The sequence below is a fragment of the Beta vulgaris genome, chromosome 3 (genome assembly GCF_026745355.1).
Source record: "Beta vulgaris subsp. vulgaris cultivar EL10 chromosome 3, EL10.2, whole genome shotgun sequence".
Classification (NCBI taxonomy): Eukaryota; Viridiplantae; Streptophyta; class Magnoliopsida; order Caryophyllales; family Amaranthaceae; genus Beta; species Beta vulgaris.
This window is the reverse complement of record NC_079204.1, coordinates 20751873-20768809: the sequence shown is the minus strand read 5'-3', so window position 1 is coordinate 20768809 and position 16937 is coordinate 20751873.

The following is a 16937-nucleotide window of genomic DNA, read 5'->3' as shown; positions in this document are numbered from 1 at the left end:
TAATCTTTCAAGGCCCGTCTCCTTAACCAAACGTCTCATTTGTCGCATCGAATTGCTTCACTATTTGCCCCAATGCTTCCACGCGACAATTTATATTAGGGGCCTACAAGGTTAAATTGGAGACAAATTAGATTATAAATATGTACCACCAAGGGCCTTCTCTCTTTTATAATAATTGGTTAAATTAATAATATACTTTCATAAAATCACATAATATTTCCTTTACTAACAATAAATTCAAACACATGGTAAACTGGCATAAGTTGTGCAAATGACTATCTAACTTTAGTAATTCAAACACAAAGTCAGAACTCAGAATAAAGACAACAATTATGTTTGGTTTACATGTAATTATGTTCTTTAAATAACTAAAATACCACAACCACGATGCAAACAATAGAAACATAGACTATTATATATGCCCATTACAACAAATAAAGCATGAATATGTTATAAGCACTTTATGGCAAGCCTATTAGTACCTGTTTCTTGTGCATTTTCAACCTTCTAGCAAGGACTTTCCCGACTTCCTTCAGCCCATTACAACAAATAAAGCATGAATATGTTATAAATTAAATGTTCACAAGGAAAAGTACACCCTATAAAGTACCATAGACCTCTCCGGAGTATCTATGGCTTCTCTAATATGCAATCAAGCCTACTCCCGTGGAATCATGCAAGAAAGAGACATTAAACACGGCACGTTAAATTCCTAACAATCCATTCTACCTACTCCCGTGGAGAACTTCATGCCCTTAATTGAAATACTCAAATCCGTCAAAATCCAACTCCCGTTGTAATCAAGACAATGGAATTATAACAATACTAGTTATCCCTAATCTAATATTGGAATATGCACAATCAATTAAGCAAGAACAATTAACAATTAATATGAGAATTTAAAGAAACAATCATAAATTAAATCATACTAGGGTTCAACTTAACCATAGATAAAAGAAACTACTCTATCATGAAATAAATAATGAAATCTAAAACTATAAAAGAAAACATAATTAAAGAAATCAACAAGAAACTAATGAAACTCATAAATTAATGAAAAAGAATGAAAACTATGGTTCACACTAAAAACTAGAGAGAAAGAGAGAAGAGAAAACTAAAACCTAAAACCTAAAACCTAAAAATTACGTGAAAAGGGAGAGAGAAAGAGAATGAAAACCTATCTAAATAAATATTCAATAACCTAATATGACTTGGAAAGTAATTTACAAGATAAGGAAAGTCTTAAATATATCATTAATAGGCGGATTAGTGATCCGCGCGTACACGTGGCAGATTTCAGCAGAAACAGTGCAATCTTCCGAAAGTCATAACTCCTTGAATAGAAGTCTCCTCGGGACGTGCTACCTATCGTTTGAAAGATCTTCAAGTCTAGTTTCCAAATCTGGTGGAATTACTTGATTCTAAGGATTACATCAAAAGTTATGATCAGAAGAGTAGACATGACTCTTTTTCACATTTCTTCTAATGATTTTTCGCTTCGTTTTTGCTCAAACTCGTACTATGACATATCCATACGATCCTTATTCATTGTAGCTTCTTTCCAAGTGCTCCTAATCCTTAAGCTTAGCTAATAATACTCCAAATAAGTCTTCAATGCCTGAAATTCATCAAAAACAAGAAAACATACCGAATAGGAATAGAAAAGCATAACTTAAGAATATAATGCAATAATGAAACTAAATATGAAACTAAATGCTCTAAAATGCAACCTAAATTAACCTAAAAACTATATATAAATATGACTTATCAAACTCCCCCAAGCTAAACCATTGCTTGTTCTCAAGCAATAAGACATAGACACGGAAAAGTTAGACAACCTACAATATAGGACTACAACAGGGCTAAACACTCAATTGAAAACACAAGAGATATAATCACTACATAAACCAAGCATCGAAACAATCTCGAACAAAGCTGCATAGCATGTCATGTATCGCAATCGACTCTCCAATCATACCACAGACCATCTCTACCAAACTAGATTTAACCAAACATGACAGACCTCACTATAGTTATGTGCACTCAAATCCCTCATGTGTTTAAGGGCTAAATAATGACTCTCAACCTAAATCAGTCAACTCAGATGAAGCAAATACTCTTTAACTTTGACTTTTTGACTCACTTAATACTCAACAATACAATACATAATGATCAAGAGGACTTCTAAGGGTTGTAATGGGGCTGGGGTTAAAGGTATGGAAATAATTTGGGAATTGTGGTGGAAAAAACAAGAAGGGGGAGCATCATATAACTGAAAACATGCATGACCATAAAAGATCACAACAACTCCGTGCAACAACCATTAATCTCCAATATATAATCAACAACCTTTTTCACTCATGAAATGCAATCATAACCCTTTTTATTTCACTTTATTCACAACTTTTTTTTTCACTTCTTTTTCATTTCATTTTTCACCTTTTTTTTCTTTGTTTTTTTCAAACTTTCATTTCAATATCTCAGCTCACTAAACATACGTTTCCATCCTTCTAAACCACAAATAGAGCACTTCAATTAAAGACAAACCAAACTGTTGACCCTTGAGTTTTGAAGATGACCTAACCACAAAAGACATAGTATATTTTATTTATGTTGTTGCAAGGTAATTCATGCTCGAGCTAAGAGAATACTTGATTGAAGATTAAAGCGGAGAATTAATCAAGATCGAAGTAAAGATGTTCGGAGATGAAGAATCAAGCATGGAATGAAGATTAGAATACATTAGGGTATTTATTAATCTTCTTGTTAAGGTTGAGTAAAAGCTTTTTTAAGTTCGTGGTGAATTCTCAAAGGAACTTGGTTCTGTTCCCATGAAAGGAACAGACCTGGCACTATAGGAACAAGGCTAGGAACAAGACTTAAATTAGGGAACAAGACTTAAAACTAATTTAGGAACTTCTAAGTGACTAATATTGTGCGCCTAAGTAATTGGTGCCCAATATAGTTGTTAGAGTTTTTAGGGATATTTGACTAAGATCCATATTTTAGGAAGTTAGTTTAAGTTTGTTAGGAAAAGATTTTAAAAAGATTTTCTGATTTTAAATTAACTGATTTTCAAATATTATTTTTAAAATATATATTTTATCTTATATTTTATTTAAAAGATTTAGTTTTCGAAAAATTATTATTTCCGGTTTTAAAATGTTTGGATTTTTAAATATAAAACTGTTTTCCGGTTTTATAAAAGATTTTGAAAAAGATATTTTTCCTAAAAACTAGCTAAAGTATTTTATTTATTTATTTCCTAAATCTAGTTACACGCCTAAAGTTATACAGTTTATGTAGTTAGTGGATTTAGTGGCTTAAGTTAATTATCCTCCAAGTATTTAATTAAATTAAATAAGTTTAATTATTCTCCAAGTTTGCAAAACCACGTAATGTGTTACTGCTTCTATGAATGAAGTAGTGGATTAGTGGATGCTTACATGACATGGAATAATTAATTTAATTTAATTAATTAATTAAACATCATGGAGACATGTGATAATGGTCTAATTAGTGGAGAACATGTCTTGTCTTAATGTCTATAAATAGGCGCCTAATTCATTGAGAAAATTGTGTCTGACTTAGTTAATTTGTCTTAAGTTATCTAAAGTGTCAGTGCCTTTTCCTTAAGAGAATTCATACTTACATTAATCGAGTTTATTACTCTTCCATTTTTTAAAAGTGTATTTTTGAGAAAAAGGGTTTGAGTGAACTCTTGTAAGTGTGAGAAAGCTTTGAGTGAAGCAAGAGAAAGAGAAAGAGAAAGAGAAAGGAACTTCGAGTGAAGTTTGAGAGAAAACGTCAGTTGTTGGGAACTGTCGTTGGGAACTTGAGTTGAGTGACTTAAGTTGAGAATCGAGAGAAAAGTAATAGGTTGTAATCAGAGTTGTTTTGGCCTATTATAGTGGAAAGTTGTTTAAAATCCCTTGTGGTCGAGGTTGTTTCTTCCTACTAGGCCTAGGAAGTTTTTCCTCGTAAAATCTCTCGTGTTCCCATTGTTTGTTCCCAAGTTTACTTTTAATTCCGCAAAATAGTAGCTTATTCTCTCACTATAATTCACCCCCCTCTTATAGTGCTCATATTATACAACAATTGGTATCAGAGCGGAACTCTAATATTCAGGAAACCCTGTTGAGTTCAAGATCTTGAAAAATATGAATACTAGAGAGAAACTGGAAGAAGGGTACTCTACGCAGAGGCCACCAATGTTCAATGGTAAGTTTTACACTTACTGGAAGAACAGAATGGAGATCTTTATCAAAGCCGACAATTACCAGGTATGGAGAGTCATAGAGGTAGGTGATTTTGAAGTCACTACCACTAATGACAAAATGAGGTAATTCCTAAATCTATATCTGATTTTGATAAAGCTGATTTCGAAAAGATGGAAATTAATGCTCTTGCTATAAAATTGCTTCATTGTGGTCTTGGGCCTCATGAACACAATCGTGTCATGGGATGTAAAACCGCAAAACAAATTTGGGATCTTCTTGAAGTCACTCATGAAGGTACGAGTGAAGTTAAGAGATCAAAAATAGATCTTTTGATGAACCAATATGAACTTTTTCAAATGAAATCAAAAGAGTCTATCCAAGACATGTTTACACGCTTTACTAATATAATTAATGAGCTAACATCTCTTGGTAAAGTGATTACATCTGAGGAACAGGTACGAAAGGTCCTAAGGAGCCTTCCTAGGGATCGTTGGATGGCTAAGGTAACTGCCTTACAGGAAACTAAGGACTTTACTAAGTTCAATTTGGAACAACTTGCTGGTTCCCTCATGACTCATGAGTTGCAATTGGACAATGAGAATGGAGACATGTCCAAGCAAAATCGATTGCCTTAAAAGCTGATGAAGTGAAGCTCAGAAACGATGAAGAAGAATCGCTCTCATGGTCCGAAAATTCAAAAGAATGTTTAGGAACATGAAGAATGAGATTACAAAGGTAAGAATAAGAAATATTCTAACAAACTTGTTTGTCATAAGTGTGGCAGTTCTGAGCACTTCATCAAGGATTGTCCCCAATGGGAACAAGAAAAAGGCAAAGGAAGGGAACGAAGCAGAGATAGGAACAAGAATACAAAAACTCCTATACTCGATCTGACATGAAGAAAGCTATGGTTGCTGCATGGGGAGACTCTGACTTGAGGAAGAAGATGATCCTCAACCAAATGAGGAGACTGCAAACTTCTGTCTTATGGCTCTTGACAATTCCGAATCTGATGAAGAGATTGAATCTCTTGAGGCAAGTCTAGACACCATCAAAACTCGTCTTAATTCTTTAAGTAAAGAAAAATTATTTGAGTTTATTGTTGACGCTGTAAATGATTGCAAAGATGAACCATTAAACTAAAACAATGTCAACATGCTTTAAGTGTAGCAAAGGAACATACCTCTTGGCTTAAAAGTGTTCGATTGATATTGAGAAAAGATTTTTCGAATTGTTTGACAAAAATCTTAAATTAAAAGAGGATTTCGAAAATCTTAAAAATGAGAACTACTTGTTAAGTCTTGAGTTATCACAACTAAAAGAGTTTGTTCCTGAAGTAAGTTCATTTGACATTAAGTCAGTTCCCTTGCAAAGTTTCAAATCTGAAATAAACGAATTGAAAAATCATGTTTCATTTTTGGAAATTGAAAATAAGAACTTGTAGGGGAACTGCACCAAATGAGAAATGAAAAGAAAATGCTACCTATTCCAAACTGGATTAAGAACCCTCAAACAAAACGAACTGAAGGTCTTGGTTTTAATCACAAAAAGAAATTTGAAAAACCTAAAAAGAGAGTTGATTTACCAAGTGATAAAGTTTGTATGTTTTGTGGGAACACTGGTCATTTTAGGAACTCTTGTCCTAAAAGACTTGGTCGCATCAATGAGAACTTGGAAACAAGTAAAGTAATTTGGAAAAAGAAATCTATTGTTCCTGAAGGAAAGGAACCCAAGAAAGATTGGGTTCCTAACTCTAACAATTAGTTTTCTTGCAGGTTGGAGTGAGGGGGAACAACACATGGTACCTAGACAGTGGTTGTTCTAAGCATATGACTGGAGATAAATCAAGATTTCTCTCACTCTCAGCCTATAATGGTGGAAGTGTGACTTTTGGTGACAACAAGAAAGGTAACATAGTTGCCATGGGCAAAGTTGGTAAGTCATCGTCACATTCCATAGAAATGTGTTTCTAGTTGATGGATTAAAGCATAACTTGTTAAGTATTTCCCAATTCTGTGATAGAGGGAACTGTGTGAAGTTTAATAGTGAAAAATGTTTAATAACAATAGCACAAAGGATATCATTTTGGAAGGAACAAGGAAAGGGAACACATATGTTGTGGATCTCAACCTTGTTCCCAAAAACAAATTCACATGCCTTAGTGTTATTGATGATGATTCATTTTATGGCACAAGCGTCTAGGTCATGCTAGCTTTTCCTTGCTTGACAAACTGCGTTCTAAAGAACTAGTTTTAGGTTTACCCTCTACTAAGTTTCATTTAGATCATGTGTGTGATGCATGCGCAAAAGGAAGCATGTTAGGTCCTCTTTCAAGTCCAAGAATGTGGAGTACCACAAGACCTTTAGAGTTAATACATATGGATTTATGTGGACCTATGAGGATACAAAGTAGGAGTGGAAAGAAATATGTGTTAGTAATTGTAGATGACTTCTCTAGATTTACTTGGGTTATTTTTCTTTCTAGCAAGGACGAGACTTATGATGAGTTCCTTGTCTTTGCAAAGAAAGTACAAAATTTGAGTGGTCATAAGTTACTTCACCTTAGATCCGACCATGGTAAAGAGTTTGAAAATTTAAGTTCGATGACTTTAGCAGAGACAATGGATTAGATCACAATTTCTCAGCCCCTAGAACACCTCAACAAAATGGTGTTGTTGAAAGGAAGAATAGAACACTAGAAGAGATGGCTAGGACTATGTTGATAGCTAGTGGACTTCCTAAAAACTTTTGGGCAGAAGCTGTGAATACTGCTTGTCACATTATAAATCGAGCCATGGTAAGACCTTTATTAAATAAAACGCCCTATGAGCTGTATTTTGGTAAAAAGCCCAATATTACATATTTCAGAACATTTGGATGTAAATGTTTTGTTCATAATAATGGGAAACAAAATATTGGAAAATTTGATGCTAGAAGTGAAGAAGCTGTATTCTTAGGATATTCTTCTAGTAGCAAGGCTTATAGAGTGTATAATAAAAGGTCTATGTGTGTAGAAGAAAGTGTGCATGTTATTTTTGATGAAACAGATAAATTTGATGCAAGCACACAGGTTGAAGATGACTTCGAAATAGGATTGACAAAAGACTAAGTCTTATTGATGAGACTTTGGAAGACGAAGTCATGGGAACAAAGCCAAGGGAACAACATCCTGTTCCTGTTCCCAATGAGGAAGAAGAGGAACTAAGTGATGATGCACTAGTGAATGAATCCACTATTGTTGAACCTGGTTCCCAAGTACAGGAAATGAAGATGATCAAGGAAACCAAGTTTCCATCCAGGATTTCCAACCAAAGCCTTGGAAAACTCATCGTTCCCATCCTGTGGAACTAATAATCAGTGACATAAATAAGGGAACTCAAACGAGATCTCAATTGAAAAACTTTTGTGCTTTTCATGCTTTTCTTTCTATGTTGGAACCTAGGAATCATGAAGAAGCTCTCACTGATGCTGATTGGATCGTAGCAATGCAGGATGAACTTCATCAATTTGAAAGAAACAAAGTTTGGCACCTTGAACCTAAGCCTAAACATAACAAGGTTATTGGTTTAAAGTGGGTGTTTCGAAACAAATTAGATGAGTTCGGAACTATCATAAGAAACAAGGCCAGGTTAGTTGTGAAAGGATACAATCAACAGGAAGGCATTGATTATGAAGAAACTTTTGCTCCAGTTGCAAGATTGGAAGCAATTAGAATCTTCATAGCTTTTGCTGCCTTCATGGGTTTAAATTGTATCAAATGGATGTAAAATGTGCTTTTCTAAATGGTTATCTTAATGAGGAGGTATTTGTAGAACAACCTCCAGGTTTTGAAAATAAAGAATTTCCTAATCATGTCTTTAAGCTTGACAAAGCTCTTTATGGGTTAAAGCAAGCTCCAAGAGCATGGTATGAAAGACTTTCTAAGTTCCTTCTTGAAAATGAGTTTAAAAGAGGAAAATTGGATCGAACCTTGTTTTTAAAATCAAAAGGAAAACATTTATTAGTTGTTCAAATATATGTTGATGATATTATATTTGGTGCCACTAATGAATCTTTGTGCAAGGACTTTGCTAATCTCATGAGTAAAGAATTTGAAATGAGTATGATGGGTGAGCTCAACTTCTTCTTGGGGTTGCAAATCAAGCAAACAGAAGAAGGAATCTACATCTCAACAAAATACATAAAGGAACTATTGAAAAAGTATGGTTTGGAAGCATCCAAAGTAATCATACACCTATGGGAATTCAACCAGATTGGATGAAGATTCTATAGGAAAAGTGTGGATCAAACCAATATCGAGGTATGATTGGCTCATTACTATATCTAACTGCAAGTCGTCCTGATATTGCTTTCAGTGTAGGTTATGTGCAAGGTTTCAAGCCAATCCAAAGGAATCTCATCTCACAGCTGTGAAGAGAATCCTAAGATACCTCAAGGGAACAGATGATTTAAGCCTATTCTATTCGAGAGTGATACCTTTGAATTGAAAGGATTTGCGGATGCTGACTATGCAGGAGATCTGGTCAATAGAAGAGTACATCAGGTATGGTTCAGTTCCTTAGTCATAGTTTAGTTTCTTGGAGCACCAAGAAGCAAAACACAGTTGCTTTATCTACAGCAGAGGCTGAATATGTTGCAGCAGCGCATGTTGTTCCCAAATGCTATGGATAAAACAACAACTACGTGACTATGGAATCTACTTTGAATGTGTTCCCATCTATTGTGATAATACTAGTGCTATTAGTATTTCTAAAGATCCCGTCATCATTCAAGAGTCAAACACATCCATATTAGGAATCACTTTCTGAAAGATAATGTTGAAAAGGGTCTTATTAAAATGGAATTCTGTGAGACTGAACGTCAAATTGCAGACATCTTGACAAACCCTTAAATAGAGATAGGTTTGAGAAATTGAGACTTGAACTTGGCTTAATCAATTGAAATGATTGCTACATATTCCCCTTTGTGTTAATTCTTTGGCATTATGTCTGGATGTGCATTTTGATGTTTTTATTTGCTTAAATACATCACAATCTTATATGATTATTTCATATGTATAAGTAAAAATGTCTGAAAACTGCTCACCAATGTCCAATAATATTCCCCTTATTGTTCATAGACAATTCTATGCCTTAAGTGATGACAAAGGATTAAAAGAATTAATGGAGTTCCAAAGTAGCAAAATTTTATTGTTTCCATTCATTGTTCCCAAACGCTGTTCCCAACTTTCGATTAGATTTTTTCTTTTCAAAATTCGAAAAACCAAAAATATTCTGTTCAGATTTTATTTCCTAAAAATCTGATTTTTTCCTTATATCTCTCAAGTTAGTTGAAGATATTTTTATTAGATAGATTTTTTTCCCTGAAAACGTGTAAATACACGGTTTTGTATATTCTTTCCTTAAACAAAACAAATTTTTTTTCCTTCCTTCTCATAAAACCGAAAATACTCCACAAAACATGAACCAAAAACACTTCTACTCTCTCTCCTCCCACAAAGCCGAAAAACCCTCTCCTTCCTCCTAAAATTGAATCACCAACACCCATGGATATTTCTCCAATTCTTCATCAAGAATTCTAAGGAAAAGGAAGAAAAGAAGAACGGTTGAAATGGAGGTTGAAGAAGCTCATGCAACTAGTGAGGGGGAATCAGATGTTCCCGAGAGAGGAACAACTCGTGTTCGAAAAAATTCCACGGCAACTAGGTATGTGCATGGACTTTTTATTGATGTTTCTTGGTGCAAAAGAGTAAATTTCGTCAATTCTTAATATGATTAAGTTTCAAGGTTGGGAAAATCTTTTTGTGAAATGTTATGGAAATAGTTTGATTCCTAAATTGATGGAGAATTTTGTGAAAACTTTTCCATGGATGAAGAAGGAAATTGTTCCACTTGGTGAAAGGAACTCAAATATTTTAATGCTAAAATTTGGGTAAACTGCTTGGTGTTCCCGTGAGAGGAACGATGTTTATTTCAAGAAACAACGTGGTTCATATCCATTTTCGGACATTTCTTTGATCAATTGATTGTTAAGTATGGTGGTCAAAAGGAAAAACATTTCTTGATCATAATCTTCTTTCCCCTTATCACAAAATTTTTTCACATCCTCAAGAAAGCTTTATTGCCTCGTCTTTCCAAACGTGCTCAAGTTAGCATGTTGGATTTAATTTAATTCATTGTTTAGCTCTCACAAACACATAAACTTTCCTCTTAATGATTCAACATTTGAGTCATTGCATTGAAAATGGATTTGTTGTTGGCATGGAGCCTTAGTAACCGAAATATTAGTTAAAGTTAATAATAATTTCGGGAACTCACCATTGGTGTACCACGGGAAATATGTTGAATGTGCGTGCCTTGAATAACTTAAATGTTTGTGTTGTGAATGGAGAAGTTATTAAGGGATGCTTACTTGATGATGGATGATGATGATGGTGATGAAGTGGAAGAAGAAGAAGAAGAAAAGAAGTTGAAGAGAAGAAAATGAAAAGAAAAAGAAAAAGAAAAATCAAAAAAAAAAAAGAAAATTGAAAAAGAAAAAGAAGAACCTAAGAAGAAAGGGAAGAAGGTGGTTGATGAGGTGGTGAAACCGGTTGTAAAGCACTAGAGCTAGTCAAAGGGTTCAAAAATGAAAGTGCTTAATTTTCCTATTCTTGATGCCGAAGAAAGTTTGAGGAAGATGAAGTAAAGGTGATTGATAGGGAAGATTATGAATCTAACCTACCTCCTTCTAGGGAACCGACTCCTGTTCCCATGGAAACCAATCCTCCTTTTCCTCCATCTCCACAAAAATCTGCCTCACCCTCTACCCTAGCACCACAAAATGATTTTATCCCTCCCTCTACCTCAAAACCCTCCTGTTCTGTTCCTAAAGCTAAGAAAACAGGTGTTGTTCCCATTACAGAGGAACAACATGCTGTTCCCAACCCTAAGGAACAAACAGCAGCTCCCAATCCTTCTCAAAATGCTCCCTCGTCTTCTCAAAATCCTACCATTGGCTCTACATATACTCTAGCTCATGCTAGAAGGTTGGATTCTTTGTTTTCCTTGGTTATGGGTCATTCGGAAGCAATGATGGAGTTTGCTACGGAAGCTAAGGATTTAAATGGGTTGGTAAAAGGGGTAATGCACAAAGTTGACAAAGCCTTGGACGGACAACAAGAGATTATGGCTCGGCTTGGTGAACTTTCTTCCTCCATTCAAGCAATGAACTCTAGATTGTTGAAGTTGGAAGACATTGTGATCAAGGGAAATGATACATTGGCCGAAAATCATCAAGAAGTGATGGCAAAGCTTCATGATGTGGTGGAAGAAGTAGAACAACCTCTCTCTCCTCAATCATAAATTTTTCTAGTTTCGTTTGTTTTTATTTTGTGTGGGAACATGAACTTTGTTTAATATTTGTCTTTTCTACTCTTCTCCTTTAATCATGCTACAATGGAACTTATTACTTTGAAAATTCTAAGTTTGATCTTCTTGCATGTGTGCGTCTAAATGGATGGCTAATATTCTTGGATTGTGGTTTTTGAGAGTTGAATGCCTTATTTGCTTATAATAACCAACTTATTTCTTACAAGTTTGGTGGTGTGATGCGTTTAGTGAATAATATTCATCTTTTTGAAATCGTGGACTATGTTTTTGAAGATGCCAAAGGGGGAAGATAAGGCAAATCAGAGTAATTTTTTTTGTCATGGATTATGTTCTCATATTTCGACTTTACAAAATAAAATAACGAATCTATAATACTTCCTCCGTTCCGTTTTAAATGAAACGTTTGCTTTTTCACGCAACCCAACGCGCTTCTTTAGTCATTAATATCTTTAGTTGTGTAAACGTAAAAAATATAAAAAAGTTATAATTTGATAGTATACATCGAGACGAATCTAACAAGATCCCACTTGACTATGTTTTTCTTTATATAATAGCGATAAATTGGAGTTAAAATTGATTAGTGAATAGTGTCATTTCATCCAATGTTTCATTTAAAACAGAACGGAGGAAGTACTTAATTTAACTTGGTTACATACTTTGTTAAAATTATTTTTATATGACTTATGCATATTATATTTAGTATATGCCTTTTGTTGCCATCTTCAAAAAGGGGGAAATTGTTGACCCTTGAGTTTTGAAGATGACCTAACCACAAAAGACATAGTATATTTTATTTATGTTGTTGCAAGGTAATTCATGCTCGAGCTAAGAGAATACTTGATTGAAGATTAAAGCGGAGAATTAATCAAGATCGAAGTAAAGATGTTCGAGAGATGAAGAATCAAGCATGGAATGAAGATTAGAATACATTAGGGTATTTATTAATCTTCTTGTTAAGGTTGAGTAAAAGCTTTATTAAGTTCGTGGTGAATTCTCAAAGGAACTTGGTTCTGTTCCCATGAAAGGAACAGACCTGGCACTATAGGAACAAGGCTAGGAACAAGACTTAAAATTAGGGAACAAGACTTAAAACTAATTTAGGAACTTCTAAGTGACTAATATTGTGCGCCTAAGGTAATTGTGTGCCCAATATAGTTGTTAGAGTTTTTAGGGATATTTTGACTAAGATCCATTATTTTAGGAAGTTAGTTTAAGTTTGTTAGGAAAAGATTTTAAAAAGATTTTCTGATTTTAAATTAACTGATTTTCAAATATTATCTTTTTAAAATATATATTTTATCTTTTATATTTTATTTAAAAGATTTAGTTTTCGAAAATTTATTATTTCCGGTTTTAAAATGTTTCGGATTTTTAAATATAAAAACTGTTTTCCGGTTTTATAAAAGATTTTGAAAAAGATATTTTTCCTAAAAACTAGCTAAAGTATTTTATTTATTTATTTCCTAAAATCTAGATTACACGCCTAAAGTTTACTGCTACACGTTTTAGTAGTTAGTGGATTTAGTGGCTTAAGTTAATTATCCTCCAAGTATTTAATTAATTAAATTAAATAAGTTTAATTATTCTCCAAGTTTTGCAAAAACCACGTAATGTGTTACTGCTTCTATGAAATGAAGTAGTGGATTAGTGGATGCTTTACATGACATGGAATAATTAATTTAATTTAATTAATTAATTAAACATCATGGAGAACATGTGATAATGGTCTAAGTTAGTGGAGAACATGTCTTGTATTAATTGTCTATAAATAGGCGCCTAATTCATTTGAAAAATTGTGTCTGACTTAGTTAATTTGTCCTAAGTTATCTAAAGTGTCAGTGCCTTTTCCTTAAGAGAATTCATACTTACATTAATCGAGTTTATTACTCTTCCATTATTTTATAAAGTGTATTTTTGAGAAAAAGGGTTTGAGTGAACTCTTGTAAGTGTGAGAAAGCTTTGAGTGAAGCAAGAGAAAGAGAAAGAGAAAGAGAAAGGAACTTCGAGTGAAGTTTGAGAGAAAACGTCAGTTGTTGGGAACTGTCGTTGGGAACTTGAGTTGAGTGACTTAAGTTGAGAATCGAGAGAAAAGTAATAGGTTGTAATCAGAGTTGTTTTGGCCTATTATAGTGGAAAGTTGTTTAAAATCCCTTGTGGTCGAGGTTGTTTCTTCCTACTAGGCCTAGGAAGTTTTTCCTCGTAAAATCTCTCGTGTTCCCATTGTTTGTTCCCAAGTTTACTTTTAATTCCGCAAAAAGTAGAGCTTATTCTCTCACTATAATTCACCCCCCCCTCTTATAGTGCTCATATTATACAACACAAACCAAAACTAATACTCGCTCCCCCAAGCTAGGCTTGGGACAAGAATCAAATGAGGCCAAGGTTTATAATGTAGTTAACAATCAAACAAAGTCAGAAAAGGCTCAGCGGGGCTAAAGGAAGGATAATATGAAAACAAGAATAACTCTGGAGCTAAGATCATCAAATAAAACGCCTCAATCATATCAAAATGTATGCACTATCAAATATCAAGGAGTACCAAGTCAAAGTCAAGATCAATGCAACAACGAGGAACTAATCACACATGAAAAAACAAAACTGACACAGATACATCAGTTTATAGGCACAAAAGCTCACTTAGGTTAAGGTGTCTGCATAATAACGTTAAATCGAGCCAGAGAGAGATCAATCAATCTTACCACAAACAATCAATTGCGAAACAATCGTGCTATGAAGTATCATGAACAAGATGAGTGACACTTAACAAATGTAGTAATATATCAACAAGGTTCTCAAAAAATTTTAGCAGTAGTCCTATAGATGCAACTTAAATGAGATGAAATCTAATATGAGATGAAATATGCTAATGCAACTAAGAAAGCATTACAATTTTTTTGATTACACGTAAACTCCCACTCCTAATAAGCAGTACAAACCGTGCAACATCCTATGAAAGCAATGAAATCTACACTAAAAAGCAATAAAAGATAGAATATTCCTCCCCCAAGCTAGAATTTGCAGTGTCCTCACTGCATAAACCAGTTTAGAAAAGGAACCAACACCAAACCAACAATCATCCACACCGAGCACGCCCACAAATACCACAATCCACCACTAACACACCACACAAAACCCTCAACAATCCAATGAACTACTAATTCAATCAATGTGCAAAAGATTCTCAACAAGATGGCATCAAAATACAATTCAAGCAAAAATTCGACATGAACATTAACAACAGGTATAAGTGAGAAAAGACGGTTACCGCCCAATTAATTGGGGATAAGAGTCAAATATGCTCAAAAATTGTGTCGTAATGCTTCACGAAGCCGAATTTGAACCAATTTGGTGTCGACTTGAGAGAGTCCTATAACAACAATGGATAAAAATAAATTATTAAAGGTTCATTGGGAAAAAAAAATAAATAAAATAAAAGTTCAAAAGAAAAATCAGATTAAACAAAATAAACAAGAAAAGAAAAAGAAGGCAGAAAAGAAAAAAGAGAGAGAAAGAAGAAACTCAAGAAAGAAAAGATCAGAAGGAAAGGCGAGAGCTGGGAAGGCGCCGGGATGAATGGTGATGCGCAGTTTGATGGTGGTTCTCGGCGGTCAATGTAGATGGGATGGTGGTGGCGCGCCGGTTATTGGTGGTTATCGGTGAATTGTGATGGAGAGAAGCAGAGTGTGAGTGAGGACGAAAGAAGCAGGGGAAAAGGGGTGCGGTGTGGATGCCGGCGATAATTTCGGTGATAGTGCGTCGGTTCTTGGTGGTCGTTGGTGATGGAAGGACACGGTGGCTCTAGTGGTGGCGCGTGGGGTGAGTTGTGAAGGAAGTAGCAGACGCGAAGAGTAGGAGGGGCGGTTGTTATGCGAACGGAGGAAGTCTGTGGGTGGTCGGTTGTGACGGTGGTGGCGGGGCGAGGCGTCGGCAAAGAATTCCGGTGCGGGTGGTGCAGGTAAAGGTGGCGGTGTTGAGCTCCAAAGCAGGTCGCCGGTGGGTGGTGCGGTAGTGCTGTCGTTCCTCTTTCTCTCTCGACTGCGTCTTCTCCTCGATTTTTTTTTTCTTTTTCGAACAGCAACCAGCAAGGCCAGCGGGACCAGCAGAGAGTCTATTGCGCTAGGTTGTGTGTAGACCACCAAACTTTCCACCTACAATCACAAGAAAAGAAAGGTCTGTGCGAGGCTATGGTGGTGCCGGTTCTTGATGGTTATGGTCTGTGAAAAGAAAGGTGACGGTGTTGGGCTATGCGACGAGATGGAAAGGGGATCCACGGGCCATGCTTGGCGTGGGGGTGAAGGCCACGGCCGGGCCGTGGTGTCTACTGCCTACTGGGCGTTGCTACAGTGCTAATGCTCCTTGTTCTATTTTTTTTTCTTTAATATTCTTTTCAATTTTCACCTACAATCACAAGAACCAACAACACACCAAAAATCACACACAAAGAATTAAAAAAAAAAAAAAGGAAAGAAAAAGAAGAAATAAACTAAGTTAAAACTGGGTTGCCTCCCGAAAAGCGCAAATTTAAGGTCTTGCATGACCGTTTAAGATTAGTAGACCACTCATAATAGTTCAATGCTCGAAGAAGCTTATCATATGTTCCTGCAAACATCTCAGAGCATATTATATAACAGTGAAAAGGAAAAATGAAAATGTTAGTCCTAAAAAATTATTAAAACTACAAAAAGAAAAATCAAACAAAAGTTATATTTACAAGAAGAAAAAGAAAAAGTTTAGTCTTTTTACATGACTCAAAAGAAGGAAAAGAAACAAGGTACATTATTTACATTATCATGAAAGTCATTCAAAAGGGGAGAAAGAAGGAATGATGGAGGATATAATATAGGGGAAGAAGATATAATATCAAGTTTCTTAGAGAATGGAACATGAGACTCAAAAACAGTAGGTGTTACCGATAAAGACTCATAAATCACCTCACGCTCAACTTGAATTTCCTCCAAAGAGGAAATTTCAACCATGGCTTCTTCCTCCTGCAAAACATCCATCACATTAGTCGTTCTTTCAATCTTTTCATCATCCCAATAGCTCTCATTTATTATCCATCCCTCATTATCATCATAAATAAACGAATTGGGGCTAGAATTCTGCAGATTGACATTCAAATTGGGAAGAGAGGTCAAACCATCTACTATGGTGGTGTCATGTAAGTTGGGGTGAAGAATACAGCTGATAAAGACATCTCCCACTCATAAGTATCCCTAGCCAACCACTCAATTAAATCCCAACTAATCAGGAGATTGGAATAGAAATCCTCCATTAACATAGATTCTACCACATCCTAGTTTCTTATTTAACCCTCATAAATCACTAGGCACATATCCCATAATTC